Below are 18,786 nucleotides of genomic sequence, written 5' to 3' on the forward strand. Positions count from 1 at the left end.
CGTATTAAAAGCATCTGAAAGCAGCAAAAGAAAAGGGATGTTGCTCCAGGTTACAAACGGTTAAACAGTTTTAGCCTGTAAACAAATTAGAGGTAGAAAGTAATGTTTACAGCTAACATGCATCAGAGGAAAGAACCATTACACTTGTTTTTAACTTGTAAAGACCATTTAACTTGTCATATTACAGTAAGATGAGAAGCGTACTGCATAAGTGGATCAAAAATCGAGTTTGCTTCTAACACTGAAGCCCAGTTCTGACCGTATCCTGCAATATAAAGAAAGAGATTTAAGGAGTTAAAACTAAGGAAGTTTTCTCTAAATTTTGGGAGAGCTGGAGTATCCTGAAGCCTTTTAAAAACATTTGTTAGTGATTAAAGCTGGGTTAGGCAGTTTCATTTGGGTATCAATAAGCTTGAGCATGTTGTAATGCAAGTGGTCTGAGAAAAAAACTAGACTTTTGCACTTCCTCTTGGCTGTTTTAAGTCTTTAGAAAATCAAGTGATGGGAGAATTTGACCAATCACAGGTCATTACAAAGAGACGGCGTTCCTATTGGCTGCTCTACAGATGCAGATGAGCGTGCACGTCCCTTCAGATGGATGTCGTCAGCTGAGTACGCAGCCGCACAAAATCATTTGTGGTGTTATTAAAAATCAGTGGATGGTTGGACGGCACCTGCCACTGCAGCACGATATGCAGACAGGTGGCGTCAGTTAAGCATGCGGCCGGATGGAACCTGCTGCATCCGGATGATAGGCCGCCGGACAGTATCAGGTTAAAACGCTACCAGTAACGGCGTAAAACAAGGAGCACAAAGGTCTCTATAGGGCAGGTGTGAGGGGTGACTGATGGATCCAACAAACCTCTTTCAAGCAATAACCATCTGTGCCAGCATGTGCATTTGTTTATGTTGTATGCACGTTTGCAATGAAATAAGATGAAATAAATCAGTGCAGGGGAAACACTGGGTTTCTGTTTGAAGAGTGTGCATATGCCTGTGGTCATCTGGTGGGAGGGGCTTAGGACAGACAGGGTGCAGGAGGAGGGTGCATTTTCAAATTCTGCCTTTTTTTTTTGCATTTCCAGACTTGTGTCTGTCCCAGCTTTAAAACTGATATTTTCATCCAGGATGGCAGTGTTACTTCTGTTGAACCATGCTGGTTGAAGCTCTGCATGATTTCTGCTTCCCAAAGACTGAAGTAAAACATACGGAAGGGACAAAGTGTTGTGAGTCAGAAATCATTGTACAGCTTTTTGACTCAGCGCCTGCAGAATATGTGCAGTACATGTTCTGCACACAGATTGGTGAAAGCTGGACTCACAGTTGGTGACTGATTTCAGTTCTGTTTTGACTTGACGAAAACAACAGCAGCCTTTAACCGTCTGAATCTACAGAAATGACAAGAACGTGTTTCCCCTCCTCGTCGTTGTCGTGCGATGCTGCTGACCAACTGTGCAGAAACACAGTAAGGCCATTGCACCACATGACCACCGCTTGATTCACAGAGACGGCGCCTAACACAGGAGCCTGACCTCAGTCATTATCTGATGTGGTATTTTTGAGACACCGCCTCCTCCCCGATCCTCCCGCTGTGGGCGTTTCGCCAGAAACTACAGAAGAACAATGAATTTCCTCTTCAATTAGACCTAAACTTCTCTGAAATACTGAAGTTGATAAATGTCACCGCAGGAAGCCGTCACTGCAGTTAATTCAAAAGTGAAATCAGTGAGATGAAATGTCAATTTATTTGTGTGTGGTCTCTAAAATCAGAAAATATGGATCAACATCAGATAAAAATATACTGTAGATGGTTAAAAAAAACAGGCAACAACAATAAGGTGACAGCAGCTGTACTGACAGTTTTACATAAAGATGAACTTTTCTTGTTATATTTGAATTGTTCGTTTCCCTCTGAAGTGTCTTGTTGGATATACAGCTGCTTTCTTCTGTCTTCTGTTCGCACGTCTTACTTTTATACTGTATGTCCATCGTACGAAGCAGATAAAGCCACTCATACAGCAGCAGTGATAGTGAGATAAAACAGTGGGCTGTCAAAGAGACCCACAATTAAATAAAAGACACATAAACAATCAAAGCAACATAAAATGACAGCAGAGACACATAAAGGACCAAAAAGAAATGCAAATAACTATTAAGACACACAAATCGCCTAAGAGATGTAAAATGATGGTGTTCCCCGGACAAATACTGAATTTGAAGAAAGTGCTTTTAGTTTTTTTTCTTAATCTACCTGAAACATCTTACAACATACATTCAAACTCAACACAATAGTTACTATGGACCGGTTTAAAACTATGAACACCAATTACTCCACTTTTGAATGCAACTGTTTGTAATGGTGTTCAGCCAGTTGTTGCTGTTGTTTGTTCTGTCTTTGTGTTTTCTGTGCTGTCGACGTCATTGAAAATGAGGGCTTTCCCTCAATAATTTCTCAAGATCAAATAAAGGTTGAATGAATAAATAGACGAATAACTACAGATGCTCAAACAACCAGAAAAGAGATGGCAAAACCACCACAACAAGATGTAAATCAACTACAAGGATGCACAAACGACCAAACAGATGCAAGACAACTATAAAGGAAACAAAAAACGACCACAAAAGGATACAAAACAACTAAAAAGAAGCACAAACAACCTCAAAGAAACAGAAAAGCACTACAAAGAAGCACAAACAACCAGAGAGACCTAAGACAACTAAATGGAAAATACAATACAAACGATGTTGAGCTGTTTGTTGTCCCTTTTCCTCTGTCTGGTTGCTTTAGCTGCTCAGTACAAAGACTGACATCAGGGTGAAACTGTCCGGATCTAAGTTTTGGTTTGATGGAAGGATGCCGCCATAAAACATGGAAACTGGGGAGTTTGAATATTTAAATGAGAATAAAACATCGTGGAGCTTCAGTGAAACGCTTAAACAAGTTCATACAGAGAGTGTTGGGTTTTTTTTAACTTAAAAAGAAACTTCACAGGACAGTTTCAGTGGAGAAGATGAAACAATAATTTCGCATATTTGATCAGTTTTGGATGTGCACTGAATTATTGTAATTAAAGAAAATCCCAGTTTACTTGATTCGTCTGACCAGATCCCAAAGGATTCCCCTCACGTGGAGAAACACTGAGATCTGCTCAGTCACAAAACTCACATGAAATTACATAATCTTTGCGTAACATGTAGCACACTCTGCAGTGAAACATCCCAGTGTGGTGACATAATCTCTGTCAGCGTGTCATCACAACCGATTACACACCTACAGTCTGCAGTCTGTTCTTGTGCACAAACACTCGTGATCGTTGTGAATGAAGCTCAACGTCACGAGAGAAAAAAAAACAAAAAACTACAAAGTGCGAGAAGGGAGAAGAGCAAACACCAGCAGGGTGAGAGTGGGGTCTTTGTTCTCTGCAGGTCATTTGGCAAACATCCTGCAAATATTATCAGTCAGAGACGAGGCAGAAGAGCAGAAAAGATCTTATTCTGGCTGATAAATCACCAGATCCTCAGACGATCATATGCAGGAAACAGGAAACAAAGTCACACTGAAGGTAAATTAAAAAGACTTTTCATGTTACATGTCATGAAAACATATATACTGAAATAATTTAGCAATTACTATTATTTTACTCTCTAAAGCCATGCACAACCAAACAGCTGAATAGGCCGCAGATATGTTAAAATAAATTCACAATATTTATGAAATAAAACAAGAATAAATATCACTGTTGTTAATGATATATATTTGATGTTATTTCATTAGTATATTTGATGAACCAAATTATATCAGTATGATTTTTTTACCATTTCCGAGGCGTTTTCAAAGTACTGTAATGGTAAACATCTCAAAGAAATACGCAGAAATGATACTCGCACTGGTACTACTAATGCTTTGGTAACAACTTCATATATGTTGGCAAACTTACATATTACAACTATTACACCAGTAAAAGGTTTGTAATCCGAGCCATCGGAGCCCCGAGCCCGGGTGGCTCCGATGGCTCTCAGTACATGAAGTCAGACACCAAAGTCCAACACATTTACCGTCACGAAACGAGGGGAGGTGACACAGGAAAACAGCAGAATGTCAAAGGGCTGTGGCCAAGTTTATTGTTAAAGACGATAAACTTCAGCGGAGTGACGCTGGTTTAGGCTTGCAAGATAACTGCTTGAGTGAAGTTGGTTTAGGTATGATAGATAACTGCTGATAGGTATGCTGAGAATAACGTTTCAGCTACCCTAATAACGATAAACATAAATTAACAAGGACTAGATTTATGTCTCTCTTTTTTTTTTTTTTACTCAAAGGAAACTGTGAAGATTGACATGATGATTTATATTGTAGAGAAACCTTGCAGTTCACTCAGTTTGTGGAAGTCGGGTCAGTCAAAGAAAAAGCTCCATGATCGGTCACACAGGACAGAGAAGAAACCGTTTGTGGAAACAGTTAAAGGACATCTGAGTAGCCAGTGTCACATGAGAGGTCAAAAAAAATCATAGTCGCCGAGTTTGTGGGGAAAAAAAAAAAGATAATTAGATTTTTTTTTTTAAACTTAACCTGTCACGTCTTTATTTCTGGCTCTAAATTATAGAGGGTAGTATCGATAAGAGCATCAATAAGTATCGGTAAACAGTACCGGTATCAGTATCAATAAAATCGGTATCAATATCAATAAAATCCTAACACAAAAAAAATATTTGTATCAGTTTTTTCTTAACTTTAAGGAGTTAATTTAACCATGTAAAATCAGCTGAGAACCAACTGTCAGTTTTAACAGGAACATGATGTTAATCGTGTGAACGGCGGGCGGACAGTACCTCTGATCTCCATCACGTCTCCGTCTCGTTCGGTCCTGCTGCAGGTCTCCTCCAAAAGCTGAGCTTTGTTGGCTGTACAGTTTTCTTCTCTCTTCATTTTTGTCTCTGTGTTACCGAAGAAAATAAACACAGGGTCAGCTGATATTTGACATACATTAATTTGTAGACATATGTTAATTTGTTTTGTTTTTGTAAACATATCACATTTTATTTTTACAAAATATATTCTGTAATCTCAGCCCTCAATAGCATGTTCAAATGTTGCTTTTAAAATGTTCTTCCTTTGTTCTCATATAACACTGTGATGGAACTTTTTAATGGAGCATTTAGAAACATCCCAGCTAGCGATTTTATATTCTAAAAATGTTGTGAGAATGGTACAATGTAATGTTTTAATAACATTTTCTTTTAGTTCACAGAATATTTTTCATAATGTAAGGGTAATATCTCTATAAATATCAACATATGTTAAAAATATGTTTTTTGGTTAACATATCACATTACAAGGATCAGGATTACACATTAAATTTTCATAAAATATATTCTGTAATCTCACATACTTTTCAATAGCAAGTTCTCTTTTAGTTCCCAGAATATTCTTGTTAAAGATAGGGTATTAGGGTATGGGTAGGGTATTATAAACACCAAAATTGTTAAAAATGTGGGGTTTTTTTAACATGTCACATTACGTTTTCATTTAAAAATGTTCTGTAGTCTCAGTCCTCAATAACATGTTCTAAACATCGCTTTTAAAACGTTCTTCCTTTGTTCTCATGTAACATTGCAGGAACGTTACCTGTCACCTGTCAACGTCACCAAAACATCCTCAGATTGTAGCCGTTAAAACGTCACGTCTGAGTCAACATTTAACCTTATGGGAACATTACTTGAAATGATAAACACCCTTAAAGGGTTCTTTAAAGATTAGATTAAAACGTTTTCTACAAACCATTTTTGCAACTTGCAGGGAACGTTCGCCAGCGTTGCGGGAACGTCCAATGCTAGCTGCGCTAACCGCGGCACGGAAGCTAGCTAGCATAAAACTTCGATGAGAATTATTTTAACTCGAATAATGTCCGACGGAGATGAAAAACTCTGAAATACAAACAGTTCACGAGTATAATCAGCTGATAAATCACCTCATTTGTGGCGTCTAGCATCGTTTGTTTGACGGATTTCCCGACAGTCCTCTAACCGCGAATACCGCCAAGCGCCCGCAGAGTACCCATGAACCACCGCGACGATCAAAGAGTGTATATTCACGACAAGAGCATTCACTTCATCGCCCGCCCCATGGACGGTTTATTTACGATCTATGACCCACCCTCACACACACACACACACACACACACACACACACACACACACAGACCTCTCCTAAATTCTATTAAGTCTTTGACAGAGTGATTTGTGTTTATTTTGTATTATTTATTTATTTTTTAATTGTGTTTGATTTATTTTACACGTTTCCCTTTTTTGTCATTTTCAACCAAATATTTATACTTTGTTTTCTTGTCTGTGTATTGTACTGGTGTTTTTGCAGCCCATGGGTTTTGTCAGGATTGTTGCAGTTGGTGGGATTATTTTAGTTGTGTGTTTTTCTGTTAGGTGTGGTGGGAGGGTGGGAGAATGACAACAAAAGGGATAAGGTTCAAGTGCTCTGAGATTTGTATGCCTTACATTGTTCTTCCAAAAAAAACATAAAAATAATTTTAATAATAATATATCTATCAATCTATCTATCTAAGTATCACATTGTTCATGATAAGTTACGATAAATCTGGTACTGAAAATTGTATTTTGGATGTCAATAAACATATATTGAAGCCTTTTTGTAAAATTAAAAACCACATGACACCTTCTACGAAATGTCACATTTATTATTTGTCCATCAAATAAACTCAACCTCAACATTTCATGATATCTTTTAACTTTACTGTTTTATCATCCGACGAGATCCCAGGTGACAGTTATCAAAGATGAGACTGTAGTCGGAGCCGCCGTCCGCCACAAAGTCAGATACTGTCTTCGTCCCCTGGAAATCCACCGTTTTAACAACCTGTAAGGATGAAAATAAAACAAAATAATAAGTTGAGAGTTGAAGCCACTGACATTATGTTCTATGGTGAAATTAATCTATTTTTGGAAAAACACAAGATTTACCTGCCAGTCTGAGCTCATGTGTCGAGCGTTGGTCACCACCGTCTGAGAGGAGACGCCATAGTTTCCTCCTTTATGGATGAGCCACTGAGATCCGTCAGCCAGCGTCACTCTGAGAAAGAAACAGTAAACTAAAGATGTTGAAGGGACTTTGTGCCTGCAGCATCCATCAGCTCTCTTTTTAGTTTTGTTTATTGTGTAAAGTCTGACAGGCGTTCCTCAGGGTCCTCTATTCAGACCACTTCTGTTTCCACATAAGCAGTTAGATTCGTATGTGGGCTGTCAATAAAGCTGTATTAGCACAGGACTAATATAAGGGGACCTTTGATGATTTAGAAAATACGTACCTCATTAACCCTTAGGGTCCGCTTTAATATTACACACATTCATATCGCTCTGCACACAAAATGAGCTTTTCAGAATCAAGTTTATAGATATTCTACATTAATATTATTTCTACCTTCAATGAGTTAAATTTTAACCAACATCAGTCTTAATCATAAATATCAAATGTCCATTCATTTTTCAGAATTTTAGCCCTTTAAATGCCAGGATTTTGTCTTGATGCCACTATGTTTGCAGATTTAAAAAAAACAAACAGAAAACACTTTTTTTGGATTAACACAGTCTGAGATATGTCAGTGATAAGCAGCCACACTGACTGACAGTGCACCTGGTGGGTATAGCATGTATTTTCTCCATATGCTAAATATGGTAAAATGCTTTTAAAATGTTCTTCCTTTGTTCTCATATAACACTGTGATGGACACTTTTTAATGGAGCATTTAGAAACATCCCAGCTAGTGATTTTATATTCTAAAAATGTTGTGAGAATGGTACAATGTAATGTTTTAATAACATTTTCTTTTAGTTGACAGAATATTTTTCATAATGTAAGGGTAATATCTCTATAAATATCAACATATGTTAAAAATATGTTTTTTGGTTAATATATCACATTACAAGGATCAGGATTACACATTAAATTTTCATAAAGCTTTTCTCCATATGCTAAATATGGTAAAATACTGACACCATCAGGTGGAAAATAGTAATAGAAATTAATGGAAATTAATGAAAATTAAAAGTCAAAAGCCCAGAATGACACCCAGAAATAATACAAGTAATGTTTTTCTGCTCTGATGGCTGTGGGATCAAAAATGTCAGTTTGAATGGGTTTCAATGGAGCATTTTTTGATTTTAATAGTCTGAATGTAACTATTTAGTTTCCACAGTGTATTTTAGACTTATTGTAGGAGCTGAGCTGGAAATTCAAGATTAAACAAAAATACACAGTATGGATTATTGAATGATCTCTGACGGATGAGAAGGCTAAATGTGAGCAGGCCCCCTCAGGTGCTGCTGGGTGACGGACAGCGTGGTTGTGGACTGACCTGACTCCTGAGTGGCTGATTGGTCCCAGCGTAAAGGGCATCCCCTCCAGCGGCCTCTTCATCCTCTCAACCTTAAAGACGGCAGAGTTGTAGAGCCTCGTCAGCTCTGAACCTGACACATCGTAGTTGTGGTTTGGAGTGCCGCCTGTCGAAGCAGTAAATTGATGTTACCTTTCTACAAGCAGGACTTCATAGAGAATTACTTCAGCAGAGAAATGACTGAAAAAAAAAAAAAAAAAGTTTCAATACCTAAAGTAAAGCACAAGTACTTTAAAAAATTGTCCTTGAGTAAATGTACTTACTCTCCACATCTGCTAAAAAAAAAAAAACAATCTCACTGAATTATGACTGCTAACCACTAACATCAAAAATACCATAACTGTGTTTGTAGAAAAAACCCTACAAGTTGTTCTTTTACATGCTACTTGCACACATGCATCAGTTTTAACCCTTTGTAACCTGAGCAAATTAGCTTGATTTCTTTCAAAAGCATGAGGAGAGGTCAATGAGCAGTTTAACAAGACAGAGCAGAAAAATGTGCAAGAAATTAATTGCCCAATAAAATGCTTGAAAATAAGCAAAAAAAAAGGTAAAATAAAAGTAAAAAGAAAGCAAGAAAATGACCTAATATAAAATTTTTAAAAAGTGAATTTATCTTATACATTATATTATCTTTCCCTCTGAGATCATTTTAAATTCAAAATATTATGATTATAAATATCCTTTTCAGACCTTTTTCCCTATATTTTTGTGTGTGATTAATTATTTTTAATTAATGTTTTGCAATTTGTGGTTCTTTGAAACCTGAGCAAACAGGTTTGATTTCTTTCAAAAACATGGCGAAAAAGTCAATGACCGAAGGGTTAATACGTATAACTGCCTACATGTACAATGCTAAAAGCAAGAGTTGTGTAACGACAGGCTCCTCTGAGTTTAGGTGACGTCATTCTGGCTGAAATAAAGCTCTTTTTAAAGGTTTTTAAAAGTTTGGACTACAGCATTTTCACCAACAGTAAAAGCGGCAGATCTTTTTTATCTTCTCCTGCTGAAGGTAAAAAATTAAAAAGGAGGAAAAGAGTTCAGTCTCCCAAAATGCAACTCAGGTAAAGAAGCAAAGCTGTTATTTAATTTTCAGACACCCCAAACCTGAAGGGATTTTTTACCTCCACCAGTGGAAGACTCCACAGTGACAGCCAGCAGAGTGAGCGTCAGAGCGCACACAGCAGCATCCTGCAGGAAAACCTCTGGGATTATAATCTGCTTTCTGTCTTCTCCTCACAGTTCAGCGAGACATTGAGGAGGGATTTCAGAAAGTCCTGACTCTGTTTACCTCCTAGTTAATCAATAACATCAATGTTTGTCTCTGGGCAGCTTAAAATCTGTAATTTCCAAAGTGCTGAAAGCAACAAAAAAAAAAAAAAAAAAACAGATTACATCACATTAGTGATAGGAGAAGGACATTTTGGAGAGAATCAATCCTGGGAAACTTTTCCTTCATTCGGCTGCACACAATACAAGGCAGTAATTATAATATAATATTTAAGGGGACACATCCCCACCAATATTCACATATACTTAAAAAGTCCTTCCCCTAATATAATGGTAGAAAATATAAATAAAAAGTGCTTTGCTATGACAGGTAACCCAGCAGCACCATCTGAAATAAATCAATAACAAATTTATCAAGAAAGATTAAATTTAATGTTTTTCAAATTCAAATGGCAGAAAAATTAAACTCTAATGTTTTTAAATATTTTAGTATTGAAATAACCCTTTATTAAAACTGTAAACAATAACCTTTTTTAAAAAAAAAACAACAACAAAAAAAGCAAACAAAGATTATTATTATATACTGTATAATAATGCACACATTTTATTATTTTCTTCTTTCACGTCCATAAAAAAACCAATAATGAGATATTTTACATGTAATGTTATTTTTGTTTTTTTAAATTAGTGAGATAAAATGGTCGATACAAAAACAAAAACAGGTGACTGCGCGTCAGCAGCTGAGAGAGAACAAAGACAAGATGGACTGAGCAATTCTTTATTCTTTAATTTCATTTTATTTCTTTTAGCAGCTGGATCATAATGCGTACCACAGAGGGTTAGTTAAAACAGAAAAGAAAGAAAAGGCAAAGATATGATATTAAAACAAGATAAGCAGGAAACAGTGAGAGTTGTATAAAAACATTATGTGAACGTATCGGTGAGCGTGGAGCCCTCCACTGGAATAAAAAGCACACGACACCTTCTGTGAGGTTTCCCCTTTATTGTGTTCAGCAGAGGAAACTAGCTGCAGCTGCAGAAACATTTGTGTTTACTGCCTCATCATTCGAAGAGACGCCCAGTGACAGTTATCGAACAGGAAGTTGTAGTTGGAGCCACCGGTCCTCACAAAGTCACCAACAGTCTTCCTCCCCTGGAAATTTCCAGTTCTCACCACCTGCACAGATGGCAAACGCAGTTAAAGCAAATCAGTAAAGATATGAATGTATTTTGGAGGAAACGTTAAGATTTACCGTCCAGTCGGAGTCCATGTGTCGAGCGCTGGTCACCACTGTCTGAGAGGAGATGCCAAAGTTGTTTCCTTTGTGGACGAGCCACCTGGATCCATCACCGAGCGTCACCCTGAGACACAAGCAGAGTTATTTTATACATTAGGGACTGTTGGTTATTGATATTAACTGGGAAGACCTTATGTTTTTAATTTTAGCTTAAGGGAATTTAAATGGCTGTATTGTTTGTCTATTTTACTGACGATTTTTAAGGCCGACTTGCCTGACAAGCCTGTGAGTTTGAAAGGCATGTTTCTTTAAAAAAATCCCCCCAAATTACACCTTTTATCATAGCACAATGTATTAAAAATATCGTAGATTTTTCTTAAAATATTCGGATTCGCAGGTGAGGTGCATACAATTTTAAGTGGGTGTATTTTGTATTTATTTTACTGTCAATATAAATGAAAGAAACTGCATTTTTCTCTTTAAAGGTTTTGATTGTTTTTGTTTTTTAAAGTTTTTTGGCAATTTTTTTCTTTAAAATGTGCAGATTTTTTTCTTTAACATTTTTTGGTGATTTTCTTTACTCAAAAATTTCTGATGATTTTTTTCTTTAAAAAGTGTGGTTTAAGTTTCCTTTAAAAAATGTTGAACTATTTTTCTTTACATTTTTAGACTATTTTTATTCATTTATTAAAATTTTTGGTGTGTTTTTTTTTTAAATTGCTAGAATGATCAAAGCCAGATACTGCGAAAACAGAAATGATCACCTGATTTTAAAAAAAAATGATTCTTTGGGGAGCGGCAAGCAACTTTAAATGGTTGAATTTTGCAATTATTTTATTTCCAATTAAGTCAGTCAGAAAAAACATAAACAAACCTGAGCTTAAACCGCTGATATTTCATGAAAGTCACATTATCGTACATCTCATTTAAAATCTGGCAAGAGCTAAACTGCTGCATGAACTAACCAGCATGCACGACCGAGGCTTTTTACAACTTTCTCTAACTTTCAAACATCAAAATGTTAAATTTTAAAATCTATCTGCTCATTTCTGGTGGATGGAGGGTCATGCATTTTCCCAAACTCACTCAAGGAGGCTCAAGAAAAAAATTGCAGCTTTAAGGAGGGTCAAACAAAAAACGAGTTGCACCCCTGCCACCCGCTCTGGCGATAAATAAAGAACAGTCCCTTGGCTGTGCTCTCTGCTCAGTGTGAGTGCGGACTGACCTGACTCCAGAGTGGCTGAATGGTCCGATCATAGATGAACTGGATCCCAGCGGCCGTTTCATCCTCTCAGCTAAATAAACTGGGGAGTTGTAGAGGCGCGTCAGCTCTGCCCCTGAAAGGTCTGAGAGCAGCAGATCAGGCGCATTAATCTAAATCGTCCTTGACGTCACAGACAGGTTTAAGAGCAGCATCTTATGATAGTTTAAAACCACGCTTTACTGAACCACCCCCCGAATTACTTACTGCCATCAGACCAGGACTGCACAGCCACAGCCAGCAGACTCAGAGTCAGAGCGCTGAGGAGCATCTTGAAGGAAAACATGTTGGATTCAGATCTGGTTTCTGTCTCACTGTCGCAGCTCAGAGACACGTGCAGCTGATTTTATAGCGTCAGACTCTCCTCCCTGTTTGGGCACAAGGTTAACATCAGTGTTTGGCAGGATGCATCTGTTATTTCCACTTTGCAGACAGTAAAAAACCCAGATTTCATCACATCTGCAGATAAACACTTAAAAGTTTAACTATATGACACAAACAGCTACTTCAGAGTCGTGATAATTATACTCTGAGGTTAATCTTCAAACCTTTACCTAACCCTTTGAAACCTAAACAACTAGCTTGACTTCTTTCAAAAACATGGGAAGAAGGTGATGAGGAACTTACCAGAAATGCCCCCCCAACACACACACACACACACACACACACACACACACACACACACACACACACACACACACACACACACACACACACACACACACACTCACACACACACTCACACACACGCGCAAAACCCCTGAAAAAATAGCAAAAAAAATGACAAGAAAATGACGAGAAACAAGAAATGAATCAATAAAGCACTAATATATAAATGTATCTATCTGTAATAGAATATAGAATAGAATATTTCACCTTGACCTTTGACCTTCAACCACCAGATTCTAATTAATTTATTCTTGAGTCTAAGTTTATTCTTGAGAGTCTAAGTGAGTTTGTGCCAAATTTGAGGAAAATACCCGAAAGCCGTCTTCACATATTGCATTCACGAAAATGAATCGGATGCAAGGTCACAGGGACCTTGACCTTTGAACACCAAATTCTAACCAGCTTATTGTTGAGTCCATGTGAATTTTTGTGTCTTTTTATTTTTTTTGAGATCAGGTTTACGACAGTGGGTGGGCGGGACGTACGAACGAACGACGTACAACCGAAACCGAAAACATCGAGTTCTATCGTCGGCACGGAGGCATAAAAAGTACAAGTACTTAACAAACTGCCCTCGCTACTACACACACTCAACACCACAACACCTTGACTGTCATTCATTCTGCTTTTTTTAATGTTGTTTTTGTTTGTCCGTTTGTTTGTTTGTCCGTTTGTTTGTTTGTCTGTTTGTTTGTAAACATGTCTTGTCTTGTGTATTAAGCTCTGCCTTGTGTTGCCTGTTCTCATCTGTTATTTCTTGCTTCAATAAAATTGTTTTTTTTAAAAAGTACAAGAAATGGGTAATAATTATTAATAATAATATTATTATATAATTATCCTGGCTCCTCTCTGTTTACATCCAACTTGTTCTAGTTAATCAAAAACATCAGTGTTTTTCACTGAACAGACTAAATCTGGAATTCCCCAAGTTTTAAAAGCAAAACCAAAAATAAGATCACACGACGAGTGTTTCGAACCAGTTCTGAGAGAAACTGCCTGTTAGGTTTCACTTTTATTATCCTGCAGCTGCACAACACAGCAGAATGGATCATAAAGTAAAAGTACAAGAACCAAAAACAGGAACTGACCCGACAGAGTACTAAAATAAAACAAAAATAATAAATATACATAACAATAGTTTGTGATAATTCTAATACTTATGAATATATATACATATTTTGGTATTTTTCCATTGCTATTTAACATTTGTCTAATTATGTTCTCATTTTTTATCTATTTTTAAGGTAATTCTTTACCTTTTTTTTTTAATTTGCAAGAAATTTCATCCAAAGTTGTTTGTTACCTTTTCCTCCATGTTTTTGAAAGGAATTACTTCAATTTTCTCAACGTTGCAAAGGCAAAGTTTACATTTTTGGGAAAAGCACAACAAAACTGATGATGATCCGGGTTTCAAAGGGTTAAATGTGATGTGAGGTCATCTATTTTCATTTGTCTTTTATCTTTTTATTCTGTCTTGATCCTGCTTAATATTATCATAATTAATAAATATAGAGGCCAAAAAGGAAAAACGTAGCAGAAACTCTGTATGTGTGTGTGTGTGTGTGTGTGTGTGTGTGTGTGTGTGTGTGTGTGTGTGTGTGTGTGTGTGTTTACACAGACACCATGTATACATTTATATGTGAGTAGAGGTCACAGTAAGTGTGACTCAAAAAGAGAAGAGAGGGGAAAATAATACAATTTTTACTAATAATTACTTATTTATCCAGCAGAACGGTCTCAGCAGTCATTTATGATTCCTCCGCACAGACTCGAGGTAACACACAGCGAGGAACGAATAAACCAAAGGTCACTGATTTGGAAATCAATAAATATGATCCCATATAGGAGCTGAAGAAAACCACATGACCCTCTGTGAGAGATTTCATCTTTATTATCTGAGAAGAAACAACATCAAACGTTCACTCCTCAGAATAAAACTGAGCTCGGTTTTTATTTCTGATTCATCATGGCATTCTTTGCATCGTGACAGTTGGCACCAAACAGTTTGTAATCTTTTCCTCCAGCTTCAACAAAGTCAGACATGGTCTTCTGCCCGTTAAAATCTCGGGTGACTCCAGTTTCCTGAGAAAACAGAGAGAGAAAAGGGTTCAGCATTAGAGACTGTTTGGTGCATTTTACACACTTTTCATGCTTCTTTTTTTGGTGACTTTGACTGGCTTCATGCATTTGGGATGAATTTTGGCCAGATTGTGCATTTTAGTGTAATCTGTGAATTTCAAACTCAGCTCCTGCAATAAATGTAAAATACACTGTGGAAAATAAATACTTACATTCAGACAGTTAACCCTTTAAATGCCAGGTTTTTGTCATGATGCTACTATGTGTTTTCAGATTTAAAAAAACAAAACAAAACATAATAAATGGATTATTTTTAATATAATACATGCTTTTTTTGGGGGGGGGGGTAATCTAATCACAGCCCCGGTGCTTAGCTGCAACATGGATTTTTATACATTATTAGTTTTTGTGCACACAAAATGCGCCTTTCAAAATCAGGCTATAAAAAATATTATACATACATGTGATTTTCTGTTTTCAAGCTGAGTAAGTTGAGTCTGTAGTAAAGTAGATTTATTTGTTTATTTATTTTTATTATCACAGCCTGGGATATGTCATTGATTAGCAGCAACACTGATATTATTTTCTATTTATTTATTTATTTAAATATTGTTACCAACATCCACTCTGCACACAAAATGCACTTTTAAAAATCTGGCTTTAAAAATATTATACATCAATATGATTTTCTACTTTCATTAAGTTTATGTTTTTAACCAAAATCAGTCCTGATCATAAATATCAAATATTCATTATTTTGAAATAAAAAACCCTAATCAATATTTGATATTTATGCTTAGGACTGATGGTGAAAATTGTTTGCTCTCAGTTACTTCATCCAGCGCTGCTTTTCGCCTGATGTCAGACAGAACATTTAACCCCTTACACTCTGTTTCCTTGAGCAAATTCATTATGTCGGAGCCAGGCAGCGACAAATGAGCACTAATAAATCTGTGTTTTCGTGCTCACCGTCCACCTCGGGCTCATGTTTTCAGCTCTGGTCACCACCGTCTGATGGGACCCCGGCGGTGCGTTGTCCGGTCCTTTATGGATGAGCCACCGAGAATTATCCTCCAGCGTCACTCTGAGAAATAAACAGCAATTTCAGTCTTTTCAGTATAATTCTTCACAATAATTGTTTGACTCACAATATTTATAAAAATATATCATATCAGCTCAGTGTGTGTGTGTGTGTGTGTGTGTGTGTGGACTCACCTGACTCCAGAGTGGCTGTTTGGTTCCCTTGCTGGAAATAGTGAACTTCCTGGGAAGTTCAGCGGTCGCCCCACCACCTCAGCTGTACGGACTCCAGTGTTGTAGAGTCGGGTCAAGTCACGACCCGACAGGTTGTCGGGGTAATTGTAGTTCTTGGAGCCACCTGACACACACCCCTCAAAATTAAAATGATTAAAAACTAGAAAAAAAAACAACCACCCAAAAATCCCCTCAGAATTATTTAGGAAAAAAAATCTTTAAACACAAAACTATTTCAAAATGAAAAAACATCAAAATTCAAAATGATAAAAAAAAAAACAATAAAAACCCCTCTAAAATAAAAATAGGTAAAATAACCCAAAAAGCTACAACAAAACATCATATTTGATGCAAAAATCTTACTTTGTAAATGAACTAAAACTGGCAGATACATGTAGTGAAGAAAAAAGTATATTTTCCTCTGAAATGAGGTGGAGTAAAAGTATAAAGTAGCATGAAAAGAAAATACTGAAGTTCAAGTACCTCAAATTCCTACAGTACTTGAATAAATGTACTTAGTTACATTCCACCACTGCATTCTGTTGTTGTTTTAAACCACATTTTATTGCAGAGTCTCCCCAAAAACCCAATATACTTACCGCTGCTGCTGCTCTTGAAGTTAAACATGTTGGACTATAATCTGGTTTCTGTCTCACCGTCACAGTTTAGAGAGACGTGCAGCTGATTTTATAGCGTCCAGACTCTCCTCCCAGTTTGGGCACAAGATTAACGTCAGTGTTTGGCAGGATGCATCTGTTACTTTCACTATTCAGACAGTAAACCCCGCCCTCCGCACCCCCAATTTCATCAAATCAGCAGAATGACACTCCAAAGTTTAATCATAAAACACAAACAGCTACTTCAGAGTCGTGATAATTATACTCCGAGGTTAATCTTCAAACCTTTTTTTAACCCTCTGAAACCTAAACAACCTGGCTTGACACTCACACACACACACACACACACAAAACACACACACACACACACACACACACACACACACACACACACACAAAAACCCCCTAAAAAATAGCAAAAAAGCTTACAAGGAAATTACCAAAAAATAAGGGAAAAAGCAGAGAAACAAAAACAAAAGTAACAAACAAAAACAAACAAGGAAATGACTTAATAAAGCACTAATATATATTTTTTCTGTGACAGAATATTTTAATGACAAAAGTTATATCATTTCTTAGACATTTTCCCTAGTTTTCTGATAAAATATATTACATAATAATGATCAACATTATATATATATATATATATATATATATATATATATATATATATATATATATATATATATATATATATATATATATATATATATATATATATATATATATATATATAGGTATTTTTCGTTTCTTAAATAAAAGCAAAAAAATTAAAAATGGAATAAAACAAACGTTTAACCTGATGGGTATGCAGGACGAGAGGCCAAAAAGGAAAAAATGTATCAGAAACTCTGTGTTTGTGTTTGTGTGTGTGTGTGTGTGTGTGTGTGTGTGTTTACACAGACACCATGTATACATTTATATGTGAGTAGAGGTCACAGTAAGTGTGACTCAAAAAGAGAAGAGAGGGGAAAAATAATACAATTTTTACTAATAATTACTTATTTATCCAGCAGAACGGTCTCAGCAGTCATTTATGATTCCTCCGCACAGACTCGAGGTAACACACAGCGAGGAACTAATAAACCAAAGGTCACTGATTTGGAAATCAATAAATATGATCCCATATAGGAGCTGAAGAAAACCACATGACCCTCTGTGAGAGATTTCATCTTTATTATCTGAGAAGAAACAACCTCAAACGTTCACTCCTCAGAATAAAACTGAGCTCGGTTTTATTTTCTCGATTCATCATGGCATCCTTTGCATCGTGACAGTTGGCACCAAGCGGTATGTAACCTTTTCCTCCAGCTTCAACAAAGTCAGACACGGTCCTCTCCCCGTTAAAATCTCGGGTGACTCCAGTTTCCTGAGAAAACAGAGAGAGAAAAGGGTTCAGCATTAGAGACTGTAGCTGCTGATCACTGACAGATCCCAGACCATGTTGACCACTTCACATGTAGTATATTGAAAATACTTATTTGTTTTGGGTTTTTTTTCAAAATCAAAAAACATAGTGGCATTGGGACAAAACCCTGGTATTTAAAGGTTAAAATTCAGAAAATAATAATAAAATAATTTTATATGTATGATCAGGACTGATTTTTTTGAAAAAATTTAACTGAATTAAAGTAGAAAATCTTAATCTTATAAATTTTTATAGCCTGATTTTGAAAATTGCATTTTGTGTGCAGTGGATGTTAGTAAAAAAAACAACCTAAAAACCCCTCTAAAAAAATAAAAAATGAAAAAAAAAAAAAAATAATATCAATGTTGCTGCTAATCATTGACAAATCCCAGTCTTTGACAATAAAAATAAATAAACAAATAAATCTACTTTACTACAGACTCAACTTACTCACTCACTTGAAAACAGAAAATCATGAATGTATAATATTTTTTATAGCCTGATGTTGAAAAGTGCATTTTGTGTGCAGAGCATTATGAATGAGTATTTGACACTAAACAAAAAAATCTACTTAGCATGTTGTATATTAAAAATAATTAATTTTGTG

Source organism: Plectropomus leopardus, chromosome 7 (assembly GCF_008729295.1).
Source record: "Plectropomus leopardus isolate mb chromosome 7, YSFRI_Pleo_2.0, whole genome shotgun sequence".
In the NCBI taxonomy this organism is placed as follows: domain Eukaryota; kingdom Metazoa; phylum Chordata; class Actinopteri; order Perciformes; family Serranidae; genus Plectropomus; species Plectropomus leopardus.